This window comes from Eumetopias jubatus, unplaced genomic scaffold (assembly GCF_037043125.1).
Source record: "Eumetopias jubatus isolate StellerSeaLion01/CBP00866 unplaced genomic scaffold, mEumJub1_p1.0 scaffold_4, whole genome shotgun sequence".
In the NCBI taxonomy this organism is placed as follows: domain Eukaryota; kingdom Metazoa; phylum Chordata; class Mammalia; order Carnivora; family Otariidae; genus Eumetopias; species Eumetopias jubatus.
In genome coordinates this window covers 162,769,568-162,778,787 of record NW_028274810.1, presented here as the reverse complement: position 1 = coordinate 162,778,787, position 9,220 = coordinate 162,769,568, and the positions used below count along the sequence as shown (strand labels likewise).

The 9,220-nt window shown below is 40.7% G+C and overlaps 1 pseudogene; it reads right to left on the bottom strand.

Moving 5' to 3' along the window:
* Positions 1-5,757: 5,757 nt before the first annotated feature.
* Positions 5,758-7,952, bottom strand: LOC114214945 (heat shock protein HSP 90-beta pseudogene; annotated as a pseudogene).
* Between the last annotated feature and the right edge of the window lie 1,268 nt (positions 7,953-9,220).

Here is a 9,220-nt window from a genome sequence, read left to right as displayed (position 1 = left end):
CCAGGTAGCTCTAAATACCTGGGAGGAGGGTGGAAGTTGAAGAAATCCATAAGGAGAAAAAAACTGAGGGATAGTTAAATTCTATACTTCATCATCTCTCCCACTATCCCCCAAGGGCCACCACCTCACTTTGCGAGTCAGCGGTCAGAAAGAGGCAGCCAGAAAAGTGCTATTTTAACTGTTTATTTGATCTGAGACCCCAAATTATTCTATCTTTATAAAAGTTAATATATTTATATTTGGCTTGTAATTTCAGAACTGGAAAAACAAATATGGGGAAATCCTCCTAAGAATGTTTTCACATTTTTTTCTCAGTGGAAGAGGACATGCGAGTAGAAACAACATATAAGTTCAAATATTCAAATTAATGGATTACGACCTGACTAATCAATTGACAAAGGATTTCTTGCGATGACTAGCCATGTGTCATCAGGCAAATTACATCAACTTTCTGTACCCAAATGTCCTCATCTATAACACGAGGATATTCAAAGTTCATAGAGTTTTTTCAAAGAATGATATATAATTTTTAAAAATCACCTCATGAATTTAGAACAATATTTACTATGCAATAAGAACTCAGTAGGCCTTAGTTGTTACTGTTGTCATGTATTTCTTAAGATCCACATTCCTGCTCATCTCTTAAGTTATGATTTTGTGATGTAATCATTTTAACAAGTTCAGGCCTTCCCAGTCAATAAAATGTTTCCTCATTTAAAAACTCAACTCACTCTTTTAATATTCACTCTAAGTTCTTTTTGTATATAAAAACTTGTTTTCTATTCCCTATCTCTGGTGCGCTTATCCACACAATCGCCATCCTGGAGTCACGGTGTTTAGGTCCATAGGTAGTGCTATAATTATGCTCTTTGAACTTTCTATATTTATGTTGAGCCCAAGCAAAGATTTTAAGTTGTTAACAATAAAACTACCCAATTTGGAATACAACCTAAAAATAAACTCATTTAAACTGGGGACTAGCTCACTGGCTTAATGAACTTGCCTTTCACCGAAGAAATCGAAATTCCCAAATGTGTTGGTTTATTAGAGAAAACTGTAATCTGAGCTTTGTTTATTCCAACCAAGCTCATTCTCACCTATCCCAACTCCAGTCTTCATGTCTGCTTCCTTCAAGCATTACAAGCATACCGCACGCGCACGCCGGTGGCGTGATTGACTGGTCCCATCCACAATGCCAGTCAAGGCATGTTTAAAATGAATTGGTTTATGTGAGAGGAGACTTTCGCTATTCACCTACCTATATGCTGTCATCGTCTCTAATCGATTCCGGTGACTTCTACCACTAAAGGCAAGAATGAAATGATATATTTATATGCTTCTTGCAGATCATCTGATCAGAGTAATTTCTTGAGAATTATGAATGGAGCCGAGCAGGGACGACCTTCGTTGTTTTTACAGTCATTTGACAATCTCCAAGGTTCACTGGTATCTTCTCATTTGGGGGTGGGGGGCGAGAGAGGTGTTCTGCCCAACGTCTTCCTCTGTATTTCTTAGTTTATTAATTTGTTTGGTATATTTTATTTTGGTGCTCCCTTTAAAAGTGTGCAGCAGCATGATATATTCGGTCTGCTCTGTTTAAAGTTAAACACTGCCTTTTTAATTTTCACTTCCAATAGAAGATATGTGACAAATGACATAGTAATTTTCCTATTTCTTCATGTTCATAAAACATTGATAATATGATTTTTACCTTCCCTTTGTTCTCAATTAAATGAAATGCTCCAATACAATTAATGTGCTCTTGCAATTTAGGTTTTCTTTAGAGGTTTCTCTTGTCTCTGATTAACAGCATTTTCCATCCATTCTGAGAACCCCCGACTGCTATTCAGAATGTTCCATTATGCCTGCCAGCTATAAATACAATTGTGAACCAATATCATTTTAATTGTTTCACTAATAACTTGTTTTAAATGATTCAACAGTCATCAGGAAAGATAAGTGCTCTTGTACCCTGCAGGCTTATGGGCATGAGGGTATGAGGCAATGTAGAGTGCTGTATCAGAATAATGAAACCGTATGCAGAAGATAATGACAAAGCACTCACATTGCTGTAAAGATAAATGAAAACAGTAGATCTTCTTTCCTCAGTAATATAACATCCATTCCTAGCTCCCATTTCAATCATTAGACCTTCCAAACAGATTAATGCACAGATACACATATGCAACATGTCCCATCCTAATAGCCATATGCTCCCATTTTTCCAGGCGGACTGTGAATGATGGAGTTAACGAGCTTTACAAATGCTCTTGTTAATTAACAAAAATTGTTACTTTCCCATTTGAGGGGGGCTTTATAAATTAGACTTAATTACACCAGATAATTGCAACTGCCAGGCACCAAGCAACTCCTTCTCATTCTGTTCTTTCAGTGGCAAATCAACAATTGCAACCCTTGCCTATTTGTGTAGATGAATTTAATAAGCAAACAGCCCTTTTATGTTAATGGTTTACTGGCATTCATGGGCCTGGCAGGAGAAATGTGCTGGGGGAGGGTTTGCTAATGGCAGCACATAATCACATTAATTAAAATATAACTGCCATTTAAAGATTTGTAGTGTGGAATTAGAGCATGTTGGGAACTGAGAAAATCAAGCTAGAGTGCATATTAGCACCATTACTCTGTGCTCCCTGCACAGCAGTCAGCAACCTCATGTGTCATAAATGTAATTTATGAGTGCTATTTGCTTTGAAATATATGTTTTTAGTTCACTCATTAGAATGTAAAAATTTGCAGTGTCTGCTTCAGGAGGTTCAAAATAAATTCACTACAAGCTGAGACCCATGATCTGCTTTTAACACATCCCTCAACAATGGATTTTTTAATTATGACTTTTATAATTTCTTAGAGCAAAACCAACTGTCTCCTCTTCTGGAGACAGATTTAAGTCTCAATGCTACCATAAATTGTGTATTTTTAGCTAGACTTCTATAATGTACTGTAATCTTTATTGGGCCTTTAATAAATACGGTCCTTAATTTTGTCACTTTGTTCTAAAGCAGGTCGGGGGAAACTGCTCGATGCTTTAAGGTTGGGCACATGCGGGGAGGACAGTTGGGAAAATTTCTTGTACAGCTTTTCATTAGCCTGTCCCTGAGATCCACTCATTAGTTTTAAAACTATCCTTGATCTAAATCAGACCCATTTGTACTGCACCTACAAAGAGACTCGGAACATACAAACCCTGGATAAATTGCCAAGGGGCCAAGGCAATACCTAGGGGAACGATGCTTAATTGATTCTTAATAATGTCAAAATGATTCTAGTTCCAGGAGCCAGCTGACTGTGACCAAATCCCACTTTACCAAAGCCTTAAACCTTTAACCAAGGAAAAATTGACAACGAATTTTTATTTCCCTTTGTTCCACTGACCCATAAAGTCCCCTAATTTTACAACTACAGTTTTGACCGCTAAGTAGAGGCAATTGACTGAAATACAGTATGCTGGACTCTTGCAGTCTATGCGTTGCTATTTTTGTAAATCGCTTGGACAGCTTTCCAACACCGGTAACTTGAGTATGTTATAGCTAAAGAGATTAATGCTGTGGCAGCCCCAGAAACACCAACAGCCCAGCCACTCTAATGAAGGATCTTTTCACGGGGAGGCCAGTGCCATAGCTAATATTGTTTCTCAAGCTAAACCCTTGTTTCACTGAGGAAGCAGAGTTTCTTGAGCCAAGGATGGCTGCTCCTAAATCTTCAGCCCTGTAACCGTTCAATAGGTTCTTTAGGTAGAAAGGTAGAACGCAGGACCGTGTCCGGCTGCTCTTCATGTCTAGTAAGGTGTTAAAAAGGAGACAGCAGATCCAAAATGGAGTCACTTGGGCTCAACCCCACCAGAGCAAACCAAGACTTAATACTTCACCAGTTTCAACCCCCCAGGAATATAACCTCTAACCAGTCAACATGGAATTACTTGGTCAGCACGAGTGAGATAACCCACCCGATAGATTCCTTCCATTCCCCTTCGGAAGATGACCTTGCCTGAAACAATGCATTCTTTGCTTACAATTTCCTTTTTCCATCCCTTTTCTGCCTTTAAAAATATTTCTCTTTCTACGGTTTTCAGCAGAGCTCCTTTCTGTTTGCTAGATGGGATGCTCATTGAATTAAGGCAATTTGATCTTTAAATTTGCTCAGTTGAATTTTTGTTATTTAACAGAGATAAGACATTAAAAATGCAGTAAGACTACGATACAGCCCCAATGCTTAGGATTTGCTTTCTAGCCAGAAAGGGTGCTGTGTTGACATTTTCTACCCCCGTTTTCTTATATTTAGTTCTTTCTAACTAGTGGCATGTCATTTTAGGGTAAATTATTGGGTCAGGGGAACACTCCCTGCCTACAAAACAGAATTTTCATTATGTTTTGCTTTTTCTTTCTGTGTAGATCTTATATTGATTCATATATATGGCCTCTAAATAATTATGTCTCCTGAAGGGTCATTTCTGGTGTGCAGGGTAGTTAGAATGGTAACTATAGAATTTATGCCTGGAAAAACATCCAAGGATCATCCCATGCAAATATTTAACTACTTAGGAAATTGAGATTCACCTCAGATAATTAAGTGGTTGGTCGGAGATCACATGACAAGCGAATGCAAAGATGTGGTAAACCCGGATCTTTTGATCTTTCACCAATTTATCTGTCAAAGCAGTCCCTATGTTCTACTAGAAAAACTAGGAATATTTTGTTTCTGTTTTTTGTAGGTTAATTGGTCGGTTTTGCTGTCAGTTTGCTTTACTTCTGTTTAACAAACATGCATTGTTAGGCCTTTGACAAGGCCCCAAAGATTCAAATATGAAAAAGACATGGGCTCTGCATGAGAGTAGTCCAGTTTGCTGGGAGAGAAAATCCCCCACGAAAATAGATCTATTTAGTCTCACATGGGAAGTGCTAAGATAGAGATGTATGCCAGGTCTCTTAGAAATATGTGGAGGTCCTTAAACATCTCAGAAGAAAGGAAGCACATGTTTAAAAAGATGTACCAAACAGAACAATGTGTGAAGAAAAATCTACATGTTTCTTGTACCACCAAGGATTCTGGTGGAAAGAAGGAGGGTGACAGGAGATGGAGTATACAGGCTAAATCGCATGCCATATGCAGGACACTGGATCAGATGATGGAAGGCCATTTATATGTTCTCCACATGAGGGTGACATGGTCAGATTTGTATATTAGACTGATCATTATGTGATAATTCAGCGGATAGGTTAGGGGACAAAATTTGAGGCGGAGAAACAAGTCAGGAAGCCGTTGTAATGGGACAGCAACTGTTGGAATAAAGAGGAAAGGTACTTGAAGAAAAGATTTATATGTGAAGAATGAGGAGAGGATAATCTATGTCTCCTCGGCCTCGGAGGTAGAGGTCAGCGTCATGGTGTTTCTAATTGATCTTTTCCCTCACTTGCTTTGACTTATGCTTTACTTTGAAGATGCAGGGACTTCAGTTTTGTTTTTTTGTTTGGTTTGGTTTGGTATAAAACTGTATCTTCTTTATTTTGCGTACTTTGATCTCAGAACACAATAAAAAAAAAAACCACAATCCACATTCAAACCCCATCTAATATCGGAAGGGATAGGTCTTGAGGGCCTTCTTTCCTGCCTCAAAGATAGGAGAAAAAAAGAAAAAAACCACTGGACATCAGCAGAGGGAACCAGGCGAACAGGGGCCACTCAGGGCTTCTGGGGAGCCATGGGGACACTATACAGAGGGCACAAGGTCTGCAGGTAGAACTAATCTACTTCTTCCATGTGAGAGGCATCCTCATCACCCTCAAGGTGGGGGATCTCATCAGGGACAGCAGCACTGGGTTCCTCTGCCGTCACTTCATCTTCATCAATGCCCAGGCCTAGCTTGATCATGCGGTAGACGTGGTTGGAATGAGTCTGGGGATCCTCGAGTGAGAAGCCAGAGGAGAACAGAGCTGTTTCAAACAGCAGCGCCACCAGGTCCTTCACTGCCTTGTCATTCTTGTCCACCTCGGCCTTCTGCCGCAGCATCTCCATGATGGGGTGGTCAAGGTTGATCTCCAGGTGCTTCTTGGCCATCATATAGCCCATCGTAGAGTTGTCCCAAAAGGCCTGGGCTTTCATGATCCACTCCATGCTGGCCATTCACCCATAGGTGCTAGTCACGATGCAGCAGGGTGAAGACACTAGCCTGTTGGAGACTGTCACCTTCTCAAACTTCTTATCCAAGATTTCTTTCATGAGTTTGCAGAGGTTCTTGAACTTGGCCTTGCTCTCCTCCATTTTCTTCTTCTCCTCTTCATCCTCAGGCAGCTCCAGGCCCTCCTTGGTAACCGAGACCAGACTCTTCCTGTCAAACTCCTTGAGCTGCTGCACGCAGTACTCGTCGATAGGCTCCATCATATACACTACCTCGAAGCCCTGCTTCCACACTCGCTCCACAAAAGCAGAGTTGGTAGCCTGCTCTTTGCTCTCACCAGTGATGTAATAGATGGACTTCTGGGTCTCTTTCATGCGGGACACATACTCTGAAAAAGAAGTCATCTCATCCCCAGCCTGGGAGGTGTGGTAACGCAGCAGCTCAGAAAGGCGGCACCGGTTAGTAGAGTCCTCAAGGATTCCAAGCTTTAGGTTTTTAGAGATCGCCTCATAGAATTTCTTATAGTTCTCCTTGTCTTCTGCCAGTTCAGAGAAGAGCTCAAGGCACTTCTTCACAATATTTTTGCGAATGACCTTCAAGATTTTGCTCTGCTGGAGCATTTCTCGGGAGATATTCAAGGGCAGGTCCTCGGAGTCAACCACACCACGGAGGAAGTTGAGATACTCTGGTATCAGTTCATCACAGCTGTCCGTGATGAACACATGGCGAACGTAGAGTTTGATGTTGTTCTTTTTCTTCTTGTTCTCAAAGAGGTCAAAAGGGGCCCGACGGGGGATAAACAGCAATGCCCTGAATTCCAGCTGACCTTCTACAGAGAAATGCTTGACTGCCAAGTGGTCTTCCCAGTGATTAGTAAGACTCTTGTAAAACTCTCCATATTCCTCCTGGGTAACGTCCTCAGGGCTTCTGGTCCAAATGGGCTTGGTCTTGTTCAGTTCTTCCTGATCTATGTATTTCTCCTTAATCTTCTTTGTTTTCTTTTTCTTGTCCTTCCCGCTATCATCCTCCTCATCTGAGCCCACATCTTCAATCCTGGGCTTCTCCTCATCATCTTTATCTTCTTCCCATTTCTCCCCTTTCTCCTCCTCTGCCTCATCATCACTGATTTCTTTCTCTCGTTCCTTCTCCAAAGGGTGATGGGATAACCTATAAACTGCAAATGCTTCTTCACCACTTCTTTGACACATCTCTCCTCTAAATATTCTGTCTGGTCTTCTTTAAGATGGAGAATGACTTTAGTACCCCGGCCAATGGGCTCACTACGGTCTGCATGTACAGTGAAGGAGCCCCCAGCAGAAGACTCCCAAGCATATTGCTCATCATCATTGTGCTTTGTGATAACCACCACCTTCTCTGCCACCAGGTAGGCAGAATAAAAGCCAACGCCAAATTGTCCAATCATGGAGATGTCTGCACCAGCCTGAAGAGCCTCCATGAATGCTTTATTTCCGGACTTGGCAATGGTTCCCAAATTATTTATGAGATCGGCTTTGGTCATGCCAATGCCTGTGTCCACTAGAGTCAGGGTGCGTTCCTGGGGGTTGGAGATGATGTCAATTTTCAGCTCTTTACCGCTGTCCAACTTGGAAGGGTCTCTCAGGCTCTCATAGTGAATCTTGTCCAAGGCATCAGAAGCATTACTGATTAACTCCCGAAGGAAAATTTCCTTGTTAGGATAGAGGGTATTGATGACGAGGGACATGAGTTGGGCAATTTCTGCCTGGAAGGCAAAAGACTCCACCTCCTCCTCTCCATGGTGCACTTCCTCAGGCATCTTAAAGGAGAAGAGCTGCAAGCACTACAGTCCACGGTGGGTAGGGACTGCATCCAGCTACGTCTCCACAACAAGGCTGCACGAGGATGACTCAAGAGAAGGAACTTTAGTTTTAAGTTAGTACTTTGGAGACAGTATAGAAGTTTAAAAAAATGACTTTGGAGTAAAACAAACCTGAATTGAAGCCGTGGCTCTATCATTTTACTTACTATGGTATTACTTCACTCACTGGTTGGGTTACTTTGGACAAGACATTAACCTCTCCCAGACTCAGATTTTGAATGTGTAACATTGTATTTTTTTTTTAAAGATAATAATGTACCAATGCTCTGGTTTTAGAAGATGCTTAGCTTCATGCCTGGAACATGGAAAGTGATCCAAAAATGGCACCTGTTATTATTATTGCTCAATAAGAAGTGAGGCTAAGGGAAACTTTAGATAAAATTGAAGGTTTAAATGTTAACATCTCTACTCTTGGGATCATGAATGATACTTCTTTTGTCTCCCTTAGCAAATGGCATCATGTTGGCATAAAACAAGTACTTAAGAAAATTTGTCCAATATATGCAAAAAATAAATGACTATCTCTATCCATCCTTATACAGATAAAGAGGACTCCCATTTCCTGTTACAGTCATGTATTTAAACTGAAAGAAAATTCTACCTACAACATTGCATGCTCCACTAAATGTTAAATGACAAGGCAGAGTTTCCAGTAATGAGATTAGGGAATGCCATCACTCCACAGTCACTGAAACCAGGTTCATTGCAATTCAGCACTATAGCACAGGGACTTGGGATGCTTAATTTAAAGCTATCATTATTGTTTTTATATGAAAAGAGACTTAGAATTGGAAATAGCCACTCACCAGCTTTCCTGAAGTGCCCCTGTTCCGGGTATGAGTAAGTGGTTTCTTTGGGTCCTTACCAACATGTAGGACTGCACGTGCCAACTTTCCAAAGTGCAGGTACCTGGCGATAGATTATAGCAGTCAGACTGGTAAAGGTGAGGATTATTTCCCAATTCTAACTATAAAGATGAAGCTGAGTCACTATTAAAGTTTACTTTCTATTTAGAAAAGAAATTTTGGAAAAAAAATAGTTTATGGGGATCCAATTTCTGCCTTACTTCTACCCTTCACACTATTTCTCAGACATGTTTTCAAATGGACAGGCAAGTAGGCAATATTTTTTCAATGAATCACTATGAATTAACTGGGCAGCCTCTCTGTGTATAACATGATGACATGGTAGGAAGCACTATAGTCCATTAGATAGCATGTCACCTGTTA